The sequence below is a fragment of the Bombina bombina genome, chromosome 11 (assembly GCF_027579735.1).
Source record: "Bombina bombina isolate aBomBom1 chromosome 11, aBomBom1.pri, whole genome shotgun sequence".
Taxonomy (NCBI): domain Eukaryota; kingdom Metazoa; phylum Chordata; class Amphibia; order Anura; family Bombinatoridae; genus Bombina; species Bombina bombina.
This window is the reverse complement of record NC_069509.1, coordinates 94,776,389-94,792,457: the sequence shown is the minus strand read 5'-3', so window position 1 is coordinate 94,792,457 and position 16,069 is coordinate 94,776,389.

Below are 16,069 nucleotides of genomic sequence, written 5' to 3'. Positions count from 1 at the left end.
GGAGCCTATGCATGAAGTAGACATTAAATTGTTCTCTTGGAAGGTTACTTTTCTACTGACTATTCACAGATTATCTGCGATTGCTGCCTTGCAATGCGTCCCTCCTTATCTGGCTTTTCATGCCGATAAGGCTGTTCTACGAACCAAGTTAGGTTTTCTCCCTAAGGTTGTGTCAATTCGCAACATCAATCAAGAGATTGTGGTTCCTTTCTTATGTCCTAATCCTTCTTCGTCGAAGGAACGTTTACAACGTATTTCTGGATGTGGTTTGTGCCTTGAAGTTCTATCTTCGGGCCACAAAGGAATTTAGACAAAGCTCTTTCTCTGTTTGTTCTCTTTTCCGGGAAGCGTAGGTGTCAGAGGGTTTCTTCGACTTACTTATCTTTTTGTCTGAGTAGTGTCATCCATTTAGCCTAGAAACGGCGGGACATAAGCCTACGAGAGCAGTGGTTTCCTCTTGGGCCTTCAAAAATGAGGCCTCTATGGATCAGATTTGTAAGGCAGCTACCTGGTTCTCCTTACATACTTTTTCCAAAATTTTACAAGTTTATAGGGAGAAAGGTTTTGCAGGCGGTGGTGCCCTCAGATTAGGGCCTGCCTCTCTTTTTCCCTCCCGTTAGCATTCCGTGTACTCTAGAGCTTGGGTATATGTTTCCCACAAGTAAGGAATGCAGCTGTGGACTATCCCCATATTAAGATGGAAAACATAAGTTATGCTTACCTGATAATTTCATTTCCATCTGTATGGGAAGAGTCCACAGCTCCCGCCCATGTTCTCCGATGGGCGGCCCTAAATTTAAAATGTTTCTTCTGGCACCTTTTTCCCCCTGATATTTCTCCTACTGTTCCTTGTTCCTTCGGCAGAATGACTGGGGTTATGAGGAAGTGGGGGAGGTATTTAAGCCTTTGGCTGGGGTGTCTTTGCCTCCTCCTGGTGGCCAGGTTCAGTATTTCCCACAAGTAAGGAATGCAGCTGTGGACTCTTCCCATATAGATGGAAATTAAATTATCAGGTAAGCATAATTTATGTTTTTCTAAATAAATACAATGAAAATTTAAAAATATGAATCAATTTTTTGTAGAGATACAATACTTTACTCATGCTTATTTATAAATAAATATGATACCATACCAGACTGGTCTCTACAATATATATATATATATATATATATATATATATATATATATATATATATATATATATATATATATACATACATAAAGGGGTGGAAAAATATCACTATGGTTTACTAGTCAGGGAAAAAGTTACTAGTCCCCTCAATGTTTAAGATATGCAAACATCCTATGCAATTTCTAGATATATTTCTATATATACTGTATATATATATTTATATATATATTTTTTTTTTTATTTTTAAAGAAGACAACCCAAGGTATTGATCTAGGCCCATTTTGGTATATTTGGCTGCCAAATACAAATATAAAAAAAATTGTTAACTTTTTTGCAAACTTTTGGTTTCTCACTAAAATTATTAACACGCAACTACTGTGGTCATAAGACAAATGGTTAGAAAAGATTCTCTGGGATGCCGTTTATCCAGAAAAAGGCAGACATGCATTGCTTTGAAAAACATTTTTGACAATTAGAGGGCCGCTAATTGCAGCTCCTCACCACACTTGAAATTCTTGGCAGTGAAGGGATAATCAGTTTGCTTGTAAGGTTAATTTTTACTCTAATGTAGAGACTACCCTCCCACCCCCTGATCCCTTCGAAACAGCTCTCTCCCCCCCCCCCCCACACACACACACACTCTGGTCGCCACCATTTTAAGTACTGGCAGACAGTCTGCCAGTATGCAGTTAAAGAAAATTAATATATACTGTATGTATATATATATATATATATATATATATATATATATATATATAAAGTAAACGAAGAAAGTGGCACACACCATCCAATTAACTGCCTGGTGCACTGCTAAATAAAGTGAATACAAACAGTCCCCAGTATACCAAACCTGGCCAAGGATAGATGGCAATACTAGAATGAAGCAGGCAACACAGGTGACAATGCAAATAGACATTATGGGCATTATGGGCTCCGTTTGATAAAACGAAACATTATGGGTTAAGGCCCTGCTTTTGTTTATGCACCTTGTGGATTAAAAGGCTGATTTGCATTGTCACCTGTGTTGCCTGCTTCTTTCCAGTATTGCCATCTATCCTTGGCCAGGTTTGGTATACTGGAGACTGTTTAACATTTACCACCTATTAGCATCAGACCTCTGATTAGTGTGCGTTGGGCTTCTGTCTAGTACGTATTGGGCCTTGGAACGCGCAGTAGTTATGCATGTCGGGTTTCTATATAGTGCATGCAGTGATAGTGCAAGTCGACCCTCTTTCTAGGGCATTTAGAAGTAGCGAGCTCTCGTTTTCAGTTTGCCACTTCATGTGATAGTTTATTTTCTGTTAAGCTGTTAACTGCGCTATAGTTTATTTTTTTCTTGCTGTGCTATTAGTCATATGCTGAGGCTACGGTTGTTTTCTACACAAAGTGAAGTGCTTCTCTGACTCAAGGGTGTTTATTGATTAAGACAAATAACTTAACTCACAAACGCAATAATGTGAATAAATGTGATATAAAAGGATATCGTGTAGATGATCCTCAATTCCTCAAAAGAGAAAAAGAAATGCAAACCCAAAGAAAAGTTTGGGTTTTATATCCTCTTAATATTTTTTGAATAAATGTTAAAGTAAATTTAAATTGCAACTAATATAGTTGTGTCAGTTATTCCCCACTAATCCTTATTGGTAAATAGTTACTTTCTACTAAGAATTAGTAGAAAGTAACTAGCAACCAATAAGGATTAGTGGGGAATAACTCACACAACTATATTAGTTGCAATTTAAATTTACTTTAACATTTTTATACAAAAAATATTAAAAGGAAATGAAACCCAAACTTTGCTGTCATGCTTTAGATAAAGCATGTCACTTTAACCCCTTGTGCCAAATGGACATATGTTATTCATCACACAGTACTTTGCCCAATGTACTGTGTTGGCTTTGTACCTACATTTGGTGCAAGTTACGGCCCCATTCCATTACCATTTGAAGGCAGGTTTGATACAGGGAATGTCAGTGCGAGTATCGGACACTGCCGTGGGTGGAGGGATCTGATTGGATGGGAGGTGAGTGACCCAGGTAGGTGAGGTTCCTCATAGTGCTCATAGAGAAGTACTTATAAGCAAAATATTTTGAGTACAGTATCTCTTTATCTCCTTCTCCTATTCAAAAAACCTTACAGGAGACTATCTGCCAAACAAAATAAGCTTTATATCCACATAGGCCTCATGGCAAGGAGGGTACTGTCTAAATAGTGTTAATCCCCTTCAACCCTTTGGGTGAATATAGTGGAAAGAATGGCACATATTAGTAACAGAATGAAAGCATTTTGTGAAATGTGTCACAGTTGATAACAGTAAAGCAGTAAGATTGCTTTTTTTTGTCATTTAAAACTAGTATATGGTGCTAGATTTTACCATCACGTAGAAAACAATTAGATATCCACTTCATGCCATATTTCACTTACATATTTATAATAATGGAGGGAGAGAACTTTCAACCAATATTTAAATTCCTGATGAAGAGGATATTTTCCTTGAAACGCGTAGTGATTCTTTTGGAGGATATACCGGCCAGTTGACTCTGTGTTACGGATTGTGGCTTGCAGATTCCAGCGGAGAGATTCTCTTGTAATACTTATTCAGTGCAAGTATTATTACATTTTAATTGTAATAACCACTTTTTAAATTCATGTTTATGATTTTCTTTTATGTATACATTTGTTATTTTTTGTATAATAAATATTTTTAAAGTATTACTTTGGGAAATTTGACTTTAATATTTTAGCGCTGTCTTACCCTCTCCCTTTGAGATTGGAGGGTGTTATTTAATATTTAAATTCCTGCTACAGCAACTTTGTGTAAACAGATATACTCAACTGACTTTTTAGTGTACAGCTGGTGATTGTTAAAGGGACATAATACTCATATGCTAAATCACTTGAAACTGATGCAGTATAACTGTAAAAAGCTGACAGGAAAATATCACCTGAGCATCTCTATGTAAAAAAGGAAGATATTTTAGCTCACAATTTCCTCAGCTCAGCAGAGTAAGTTCTGTGTAAAAAGTTATACTCAACTGCTGCTCAGCTGCAGGTAAAACAAAAAAACGAAGAAATGAACAGTAGCCAATCAGCATCAACAGTGCTGAGGTCATGAACTCTTTTACTGTGATCTCATGAGATTTCATTGTAAACTTCCTTACACTGAATAGGGAAATAAGATGAGTGTGCACAAAAGCTTGCTCCTTCGGCTGTCCCGGGACAGGCATACTGATTTGCTGCTTAGAAGTCCTTTACAATGGGATGTGGCTACTGAGAAACTTTTGAGGTAAAATATCTTTCTTTTTTACATAGAGATGTTCAGGTGATATTTTCTAGTCATCTTTTTACAGCTATACTGCATCACTTTCAAGTGTTTAAACATTTGGGTATATGGCCCTTTAAGTTAATTGTTATTTTTTTTTCTTAAACCTATGAGCCTTAAAGGCATGACTTTAAAGAAAGAAGCTTCATGATTCAGATTAAACATGCAATTTTAGAAAACATTTCAATTTACTCCTATTATCAAGTTTAAATTGTTCCCTTGGTTTAATTTGTTAAAAAGTCAGCTACAGAGTAGCAATGCCGCAATCGCTCCAAGCGAGGAACTAGTGACTTAAATAAGTTACATGAATCAACCAAGGAACAAAGGAAGTCTATAGTCTAAAACAAATCACAACGTTCTATATCTTTTATCAAGACAAAAGGAAAAAACCATAAAGTACAGTTTATATTCCAAAGTTCAAAATTGCTTATTTAGCAGTCCTTTTCTGCAGTCAGTAAAATGGGTGCATCTGAAGTAAATTGCACTTACAGGCTACCAATGTGGAGGTTCATCATAGCAAGGGGACATATACTAGTTCAGACTTTGTTCAGACATTTACCACCTATTAGCGTCAGACCTCTGATTAGTGTGCGCTGGGCTTCTGGGCTAGTGCATGCGCGTATTGGACCTTGGAGCGCGCAGTAGTTATGCATGTCAGGTTTCTATATAGTGCGTGCAGTGATAGTGCAAGTCGACCCTCTTTCTAGGGCATTTAGAGGTAGCCAGCTCTTGTTTTCAGTGTGCCACTCCATGTGATAGTTTATTTTCTGTTAAGCTGTTAATTGCGCTATAGTTTTATTTTTTTCTTGCTGTGCTATTAGTCATATGCTGAGGCTACGGTTGTTTTCTGCAGAAAGAGAAGCACATCTCTGACTGAAGGGTGTTTATTGATTAAAACATAGCGCAAGTAAACATATTGCACTTCAATTAAAATCAAAACAGCATATCACAAGTTCCTATAGTTCCACTTCTATATACCATCAAGCAGTTCTCGTCTTGGATAGATACCCCTACGCATTTCATTCACCAGAGTGTGTCCCTTGTAGGCCTCCATTACCTCTGGTGTACTCAGTAAAGTTTGGAACCGGTTGGCAAATTAAGGAGATTTCCCACCATCTATCCAAGATGACAAGTGCTTGATGGTACATAGAAGTGGAACTACAAGGACTTGTGCTATGTTTTAATCAATAAACACCCTTGAGTCGGAGATAAGCTTTTCAAAGTGTGAACTCAGCAGCGATGAAGCTGATTGGTTGTCACTGTTTTGTTTTTCACCATGCAGTTGACACTAAAAAGAGTAGACATTTTGAGGTACAATATCATCTTCCATTTTTACACAGAGATGTTCATGTGACATTTCTTCATGTGGCCTTTTGTCAGTTACGCTTGCATCAAGCCCCCTCAATTCATTTATTTCTACCTTTTACACTGATTTTTCTGAAACCCCTTTAACCCCTTAATGACCGGACCATTTTTCAATTTTCTTACCCTTAATGACAATGGCTATTTTTACATTTCTGCAGTGTTTGCGTTTAGCTGTAATTTTCCTCTTACTCGTTTACTGTACCCACACATATTATATACCGTTTTTCTCGTCATTAAATGGACTTTCTAAAGATACCATTATTTTCATCATATCTTATAATTTACTAAAAAAAAAATGATAAAATATGAGGAAAAAATGGAAAAAAACACACTTTTTCTAACTTTGACCCCCAAAATCTGTTACACATCTACAACCACCAAAAAACACCCATGCTAAATAGTTTCTAAATTTTGTCCTGAGTTTAGAAATACCCAATGTTTGCACGTTCTTTGCTTTTTTTGCAATTTATGGGGCAATAAATACAAGTAGCACTTTACTATTTCCAAACCACTTTTTTTCAAAATTAGCGCTAGTTACTTTGGAACCCTGATATCTGCCAGGAATACCTGAATATCCCTTGACATGTATATATTTTGTTTTAGAAGACATCCCAAAGTATTGATCTAGGCCCATTTTGGTATATTTCATGCCACCATTTCACCGCCAAATGCGATAAAAAACAAAAAAAAAGTTCACTTTTTCACAAATTTTGTCACAAACTTTAGGTTTCCCACTGAAATTATTTACAAACAGCTTCTGCAATTATGGCACAAATGGTTGTAAATGCTTCTCTGGGATCCCCTTTTTCAGAAATAACAGACTTATATGGCTTTGTGGTTGCGTTTTGGTAATTAGAAGGCCGCTAAATGCCGCTGCGCACCACACGTGTTTTATGCCCAGGAGTGAAGGGGTTAATTAGGGAGCTTGTAGGGAGCTTGTAGGGTTAATTTTAGCTTTAATGTAGTGTAGTAGACAACCCCAAGTATTGATCTAGGCCCATTTTGGTATATTTTATGCCACCATTTCACCGCCAAATGCGAGCAAATAAAAAAAAACCTACATTTTTCACAATTTTAGGTTTCTCACTGAAATTATTTACAAACAGCTTGTGCTATTATGGCAGAAATTGTTGGAAAAGCTTATCTGGGATCCCCTTTGTTCAGAAATAGCAGACTTATATGGCTTTGGCGTTGCTTTTTGGTAATTAGAAGGCCGCTAAATGCTGCTGCGCACCACACGTGAATTATGCCCAGCAGTGAAGGGGTTAAATTAGGTAGCTTGTAGGGAGCTTGCAGGGTTAATTTTAGAGATCAGCCTCCCACCTGACACATCCCACCCCCTGATCCCTCCCAAACAGCTCTCTTCCCTCCTGCATCCCACAATTGTTCCTGCCATCTTAAGTACTGGCAGAAAGTCTGCCAGTGCTAAATAAAAGAGGTTTTTTTTTTTTTTTAAATAAAAATAATAAAATATTTTAGTTGTGATGGACCCCTGCCTTAGCACCAACCTCCCTGATCCCCCCCTCCAGCTCTCTAACCCTCTCCCCTACCTAATTACCGCCATCTTGGGTACTGGCAGCTGTCTGCCAGTACCCAGTTTGGCCCCACAAACCAAAGTATTTTAATTTTATTTTTAACTTTTATTTTTATTTTTAATTATTTCTGTAGTGTAGCAGCCCCCCCACAATACCCCCACCCCCTCCCACTCCCAGATCCTTTTATATGTAAAAAAAAAATGTTAACTTTTTTTTTCCCCTTCCTTCCTTCATTGGTGTCAGTGTGGCTAATGTGCGCACGTGCAAGCGTGTCCATGTGCACGCGCCCCCACGTGCACCCGCGCCCCGTGCACGTGCGCGCGCATCGTGCACACGCGCGCGCATCGTGCAGAGGTGCACACGCTCCCTCCTCCCACCCGGACAACGGCACCATCGGCACCATCGCTACCGGTGCAGAGAGGGCCACAGAGTGGCTCTCTCTGCATCTGAGGCTTGTAAAGGGATATTGCAGGATGCCTCCATATCGAGGCATCACTGCAATACCCTCAGAGCTGCTGGAAGCGGTTGTGATCACTTCCAGCACTCTGTTAGACAACTGACGTACCAGGTACGTCTATTGTCATTAACAGTTAGTTTTTGCATGACGTACCTGGTACGTCAGTTGTCATTAAGGGGTTAATCCCCATCTTATGATTTGCTTTTAGAGGGACAGTCTACACCTTAGTCATCTCAAAGTCTTACCTTAGATTAAGCTGCAAATATTCTCCTGCACCATTTCTATATCATGCAGTAGGAACAGTAAAAAGGTTATTTTAAAATGAATATTGTTTCTGGCCACTTTGAAATGGCTGCCAAGCTTAGCCCACCGATGACATCACGATCTGGGCTACATCTAGGAACTCTGCTGAATAGCATTGACAGTCTGTTGAATCCAACTAGTGAGCCTTTTATGATTAGATGCCATATGCAGCCCAGATCATGATGTCATCAGTGGGTGGAGCTTGGCAGCCATGTCATAGTGGCCAGAAACAATTTTCATTTCAAAATAACTTTTTTACTCCTACTGCTGCATGATATATAAAAAGGGGTGCAGGAAGCTATTTGCAGCTTAATCTAATGTAAGTCTTTCAGATGACTAAGGTGTAGACTGTCCCTTTAACATAATGTTATGAGCGATGGCCTCCAGATGTTAGCGTGCTCTACGCTTTTGCTTGCGTTCTGATATTTTTTACTATGGATTGCACTCAAGCAATGTTAGTCCACCATAGTTCTAACATTTTACATTCCATGTGTAATCCAGGCCCATATAAATTACAATCACCTAGATTACGAGTTTTGCATTAGAGGCTGTGCGGTGCTAACAAGCAGTTTATGCTCACCGCTCACTTACAGACAGCGCTGGTATTATGGGTTTTTACAAACCAGACAAGAAGTGAGCGTTGAGCAAAATTTTGGTCATTACCGCACTCCAATACCAGCGCTGCTTACGTTAGCGGTGAGCTGGTGTAACGTGCTTGTGCACGATTTCCCCATAGGAATCAACGGGGAGAGCCGGCTGAAAAAAAAGTCTAACACCTGCAAAAAAGCAGCGTAAAACTCCTTAACGCAGCCCCATTGATTCCTATGGGGAAATAAAATGTATGTTTACACCTAACACCCTTACATGAACCCCGAGTCTAAACACCCCTAATCTTAAACTTATTAACCCCTAATCTGCCGCCCCCAACATCGCCGACACCTACATTATAATTATTAACCCCTAATCTGCCACTCTGGACACCGCCGCCACCTACATTATACTTATGAACCCCTAATCTGCTGCCCCCAACATCGCTGACACCTACATTATATTTATTAACCCCTAATCTGCCGCCCCCAATGTCGCCGCAACCTACCTACACTTTTTAACCCCTAATCTGCCGCCCCCAACGTCGCTGCCACTATAATAAACATATTAACCCCTAAACCGCTGCACTCCCGCCTTGCAAACATTAGTTAAATATTATTAACCCCTAATCTGCCGGCCCTAACATCACCGATACCTACCTACATTTATTAACCCCTAATTTGCTGTCCCCAACGTCGCCACCACTATATTAAAGTTATTAACCCCTAAACCTAAGTCTAACCCTAAACCTAACACCCCCTAACTTAAGTATAATTAAAAGAAATAAAAATAAACAATTCCTATCATTAACTAAATTATTCCTATTTAAACTAAATACTTACCTATAATAAACACTAAGCTAGCTACAATATAACGAATAGTTACATTGTAGCTATCTTAGGGTTTATTTTTATTTTACAGGCAAGTTTGTATTTATTTTAACTAGGTACAATAGTTATTTAATAGTTATTAACTATTTAATAACTACCTAGATAAAAGAAATACAAAAGTACCTGTAAAATAAAACCTAACCTAAGTTACAATTACACCTAACACTACACTATAATTAAATTATTTCCATAAATTAAATACAATTAAATACAATTAAATTAAATTATCTAAAGTAAAAAAACAAACAAACACTAAATTACAGAAAATAATAAACAAATTATAAAGATTTTTTAACTAATTACATCTAATCTAATCCCCCTAACAAAATAAAAAAGCCCCCCCAAAATAACAAAAAAGCCCTACCCTACACTAAATTACAAATAGCCCTTAAAAGGGCCTTTTGCGGGGCATTGCCCCAAAGTTATAAGCTCTTTTACCTGTAAAACATATTACAAATCCCCCCCAACATTAAAACCCACCACCCACACAACCAACTCTACTCTAAAACCAACCCAATACCCCCTTAAAAAAAAACTAACACTAACCCCTTGAAGTCTTCATCCAACTGGACCGAAGTCCTCAACGAAGCCGGGAGAAGTCTTCATCCAAGCCGGGCAAAGTGGTCCTCCAGACGGGCAGAAGTCTTCATCCAAACGGCATCTTCTATCTTCATCAATCCGGCGTTGAGCGGGTCCATCTTCAAGACATCCGACGCGGAGCATCCTCTTCATCCGACGGCTCTTCTGGAATGAAGGTTCCTTTAAATGACGTCATCAAGATGGCGTCCCTTCAATTCCGATTGGCTGATAGAATTCTATCAGCCAATCGGAATTAAGGTAGAAAAAATCCTATTGGCTGATGCTATCAGCCAGTAGAATTGAGCTGGCATTCTATTGGCTGTTCCAATAAGCCAATAGAATGCAAGCTAAATACTATTGGCTGATTGCATCATCCAATAGGATTTTTTCTACCTTAATTCCGATTGGCTGATAGAATTCTATCAGCCAATAGGAATTGAAGGGACGCCATCTTGGATGACGTCATTTAAAGGAACCTTCATTTCAGAAGGGAGATTAGATTAGGTGTAATTAGTTTAAAAATCTTGTAATTTGTTTATTATTTTCTGTAATTTAGTGGGGGGGGGGTTTGTACTTTAGCTAATTTTATTTAATTGTATTTAATTTAGGTAAGTCATTTAATTATAGTGTAGTGTTAGGTGTTATTGTAACTAGGTTTTATTTATAAAATAAATACAAACTTGCCTGTAAAATAAAAATAAACCCTAAGATAGCTACAATGTAACTATTAGTTATATTGTAGCTATCTTAGGGTTTATTTTATAGGTAAGTATTTAGTTTTAAATAGGAATAATTTAGTTAATTATAGTAATTTTTATTTAGATTTATTTAAATTATATTTAAGTTAGGGGGGGTTAGGGTTAGACCTAGATTTAGGGGTTAATAACTGGCAGCGACGTTGGGGGCGGCAGATTAGGGGTTAATAAATGTAGGTAGGTGTCGGCGATGTTAGGGACGGCAGATTAGGGGTTAATAATATTTAACTAATGTTTGCGAGGCGGGAGTGCAGGGATTTAGGGGTTAATATATTTATTATAGTGGTGGAGATGTTCGGTTCGGCAGATTAGGGGTTAAAAATTTTATTTTAGTGTTAGCGATGCGGGAGGGCCTCTGTTTAGGGGTTAATATGTAGTTTTTGGGTGTTAGTGTACTTTTTAGCACTTTAGATAAGAGTTTTATGCAACGGCTTTGTAGTGTAAAACTCTTAACTACTGACTTTAAAATGCGGTACCAGTCTTGACAGGAGAGGGTCTACCGCTCACTTTTTGGCAGACTCGTAATACCGGCGCTATGCAAGTCCCATTGAAAAAAGAGGATACGCAATTTACGTAAGTGGATTTGCAGTATTTCAAAGTCTGGCCAAAAAAGTGAGCGGTGAGCCTGTACCTTCAAGACTTGTAATACCAGCGGGCATTAAAAAGCAGCGTTAGGACCTCTTAAGGCTGCTTTTTTAACCTAACGCACAACTCATAATCTAGCCGAAAATGTTTATAATTTTAACTATTACATGGTTTCAAATTAAACCCTGCTACTTCCTATTTTAATGCAGCCATATCCGTGGCAATTGCCACTTAGATTGTTTATCTAGGAAAAACACTTTAAGGGAATTTCCAGACAAAATTGGAATCCATTTTAATGCATTTTTTGCATAGAAGCGTTTTTGTAACATACATGTATTAGCAAAAATGTTTCTAATAAAAGCTACAACTGTTTCAAAAGTTTATTTAAAGGAACAGTAAAGTCATAATTAGACATTTATGGTTTTCATGATTTAGACAGAACATACAATTTAAAACAACTTTCCAATTTATTTCTATTATTTAATTTGCTTCCTTCTCTTGTTAACCTTTGTTGAAAGGTTTATCTAGGAAAACTCAGGAACAGCAAAGAACCTAGGTTCTAACTGCTGATTGGTGGCTGCATATATATACTGATTGTCATTGGCTCACTCATATGTTCAGTTAGAAACTAGTAGTGCATTGCTGCTCCTTCAACAAATGGTAGCAAGAGAATTAAGCAAATTTGATAATAGAAGTAAACTGGAAAGTTGTTTAAAATTGTATGTTCTACCTAAATCATGAAATTACTGACATGTTACAAGCCCCATTGGCACTCTGAGCAGCTGCAGTATTTACAATGCTGGTGCACTGAGAATATCTAGCTATGTTTCAAATGCACGTGCAGAGAAAAATGCTAACACTATAACAGTTATATAATTTTTACTAGAAGGATTTCTGCCAATACATTTATATTGCAAATATGTTTCTATTCAAAGATGTAATTAATCTATGTGCAGTTCACTTTTGACCGGAATGTCCTTTTAAGCACACAAAATTTAACCCTGTTAAAGGGTTAAGAACAGAACATTAAACGGCCACTACTGGGCATATCTAGATATGCTTTTCAGCAAAGAATATCAAGAGAATAAAACAAATTAGATAATATAAGTAAATTAGAAAGATGTTTAAAATTGCATTCTCTTTCTAAATCATGAAAGAAAAAATGTGGGTTTCATGTCCCTTTAACAATCTCATAACCTTAAAATAATAAAACTGAAGCTCAAAATGGAAGAGCAAATGCTATATAATAGCTAATAATGATCCTTTAAGTACAAATATTGATAATACCAACATCCATATCACCAAGAGTTTTTAAAAGTAAAATCTATTTACCTGGTGCTAAAAAAAATGCGTAGTGATTTGTCTGTGTGTTTGTGATGCAGATGTGCAAAGCACATTAAGGAATGATGTATTTTTTTTTTAAATATATAGAGTAAAATATATTTTAATTTTTGTAAAATGTCCATAGTAGCCATAGCTGTGTGGAGTTGAACGTGTTAATTGCTGGACACTATAATTTGCTATAAGACAATATGGGAGATAATGGTTTAGTTGTGTAATCCGATTAATATCTTCCATGTTAAATACGCTTGCAGCAATTTAATTAAACACTCAATATCAGACTATACTTCCTGTCTTCTTGAGTCCAATTATTTCATTGAGTAATTAAATTGTTGCTAGGTTATATAATTGTATTAATTCATACATGCATTACGGTTTTTTTACATGTCAACCACCAACACGGATTTTCAGGTGCAAGAGAAGGCAAATGTATTTTCTGATATTCTTGTTTATTTTCCTGTACTGCATATAAAAAAGGAAGATATTTTACCTCACAACTTCCTCAGCTCGCCAGAGTAAGTGCTGTGTAAAAAGTTATACTTCAGCTGCTGTCCAGCTGCAGGTAAAAAAAAGGGAAGAAATGAACTGCAGCCAATCAGCATCAACAGTGCTGAGGTCATGTACGCTTTTACAGTGATCTCATGAGATTTCATAGTAAACTTCCTTAAACTGAATAGGAAAATAGCATGAGTGTGCATTAAGCAAGCTCCCTTGCAGGTTTCGGGACAGACATACTGATTTACTGCTTAAAGTCCATTACAATAGGGTGTGACTACTTCATATGGTTCCCACCGTACACTGAAGCTTTAATGCAAGGTAGCCATTTCAAAATGGCGTACCTTGCATTCCTATTGGCTTCAATTCTTTAAATTCAAATCAGCCAATAGAATAAGAGCTTCTTGAATCCTATTGGCTGATATGAACATCAGAGGACGCTCCATGGTGGATGTCTTCGCCGCTCCACTCTGCGCCGCCGGGATGAAGATAGAAGACGCCCCCGCGATGGATGAAGATGTTGCCGCCTAGATGAAGACTTTTCCCCCGCCTGGTTGGAGATGGATGTCCGGACTTCAGGAACCGTGAGTAGATATTCTGCAGTTAGTGTTAGGTATTTTTTTTATTTTTTGTGGTGTTTTTTTTCAGATTAGGGTTTGGGCAATTTGAAAAAGCGCCAAATGCCCTTTTAAGGGCAATGAAAAAGAGCTGAATGCCTTTTTAAGGGCAATGCCCATACAAATGCTTAGGGCAATGGGTAGCTTAGGTTTTTTTTAGAGTTAGGTTTTTTTTTATTTTGGGGGGTTGGTTGGCTGGTGGGTTTTACTGTTGGGGGGGACTTTGTATTTTTTTACATGTAAAAGAGCCGTTTAATTTAGGGCAATGCCCTAAAAAAGGCCCTTTTAAGGGCTATTGGTAGTTTATTGTAGGCTAGGGGGTGATTTTATTTTGGGGGGCTTTTTATTTTTATTGGGCTATTAGATTAGGTGTAATTGTTTTTATTTTTGATAATTTTGTTTATTATTTTTTGTAAGCTTAGTGTTATTTATTTTTAGTAATTTAGTGTTTATTATTTTTTGTAATATTAGATTTTTTTATTTTTTCTCGCAGTGTTAGGTTTTTTTAAATTTATAATTTAGATTTTTTTAATTGGTAGTATTTTTTATTTTATTAGAATAGTAAGGTTAGGTTAATTTATAGTTTAATGGTAGGTTTATTTTTATTTCACAGGTACTGTACATTTTTATTTATTTAAAGATAGTTATATTGTAATTTTAATATAAAGTTAGGGGGCCAGCGGTTTAGGGGTTAAGAGGTTTATTTAGTTGCGGAGATGTGGGAGGCTGGAGGTTTACGGGTTAATAGCTTTATTATAGTGGCGGCGATGTCGGGTAGAGGCGGATTAGGAGTTAATCACTTTATTATAGTGGCGGCAATGTCGACGAGTGGCGGAAAAGGGGTTAATAACTTTTATTAGTGTCGCAATGTCGGGGATCGGCGGAATAGGGGTTAATAACTTTATTTAGGTGGTGGCGATGTCGGGAGTAGCAGATTAGGGGTTAATAACTTTATTTAGGTGTCAGCGATTAAGGGAATGGCAGATTAGGGGTTAATAACTTTATTAGGGGTGTTTAAACTTGGGGTTTATGTTAGGGTATTAGGTTAAAACATAACTTTTTTCCCCCAAAAGACATCAATGGGGTTGCGTTACAGAGATTTTTAGGTTTAACTCGGTATCGGCTTAGCACACATAAAAAATTACTAATCTTAAATTGCATTAAATATTACATATAAAATATTAAAACATATTAATAATAATTATTCAAACTTATAGAAACTGTGAAAAATATATATAATTAGACCTTAATCGCGAACCCCAAAGCGCGTTACACATATTTTTAATTCCTTTGTTCTTCACATAGGAAAAAAATAAATTTGTATTATTAAATTTATATTTCTATACATATATATCTGATAATGTTAATGTAAAATAGATATCTATGCCTATATATCTATAGGAAAAGATATATAGGTATATGCATATATTTATAGGAATATATATTTACAATAAAACTTATCCTGTATGTGAAAAACATTGGAATGTTAAATTTGTACAGCAAATACACAGTAAAACACATAAAAATACATGTGTACACACACACACACACACACACACACATTATATATATATATATATATATAATACATATATATATATATATATATATATATATATATACACACACACACACACATCTACATATTTAGACATGTATATGTGTATATATATTTACAATATAGCCCTTTGCAGTTAAACACCTTGTCATATACCTTTGAGCCCTTACAACTTTTTAAAAAAATGTTCAGATAGTGTTTCTATGAGTGTACCTGAAATTTTAAATGTTTTTATGTTGTTTTTAGTGCCACTTTTTATTAATGCACTACCCTTTACATGAGGGTAAAATGCGATTGCGCTCTTGTGATTGAATTTTTTCAACTTGTAATACTTGAGCTCTTTCCAGCGAGCGCAATAACCAAATATTGCTTGTGCACAAGAGTTAGCGTACCACTTGTAATTTATGATTACCTGATAATTTAATTTAATTTCATGGTTGTGAGAGTCCAAGACCTATTACATCCACTAGAAGGAGGCAAAGATTCACAAAACTCTAAAAACACTTAAAAAAACCTCCCACCTCACTGGTAAACTAGCCTGACGTAT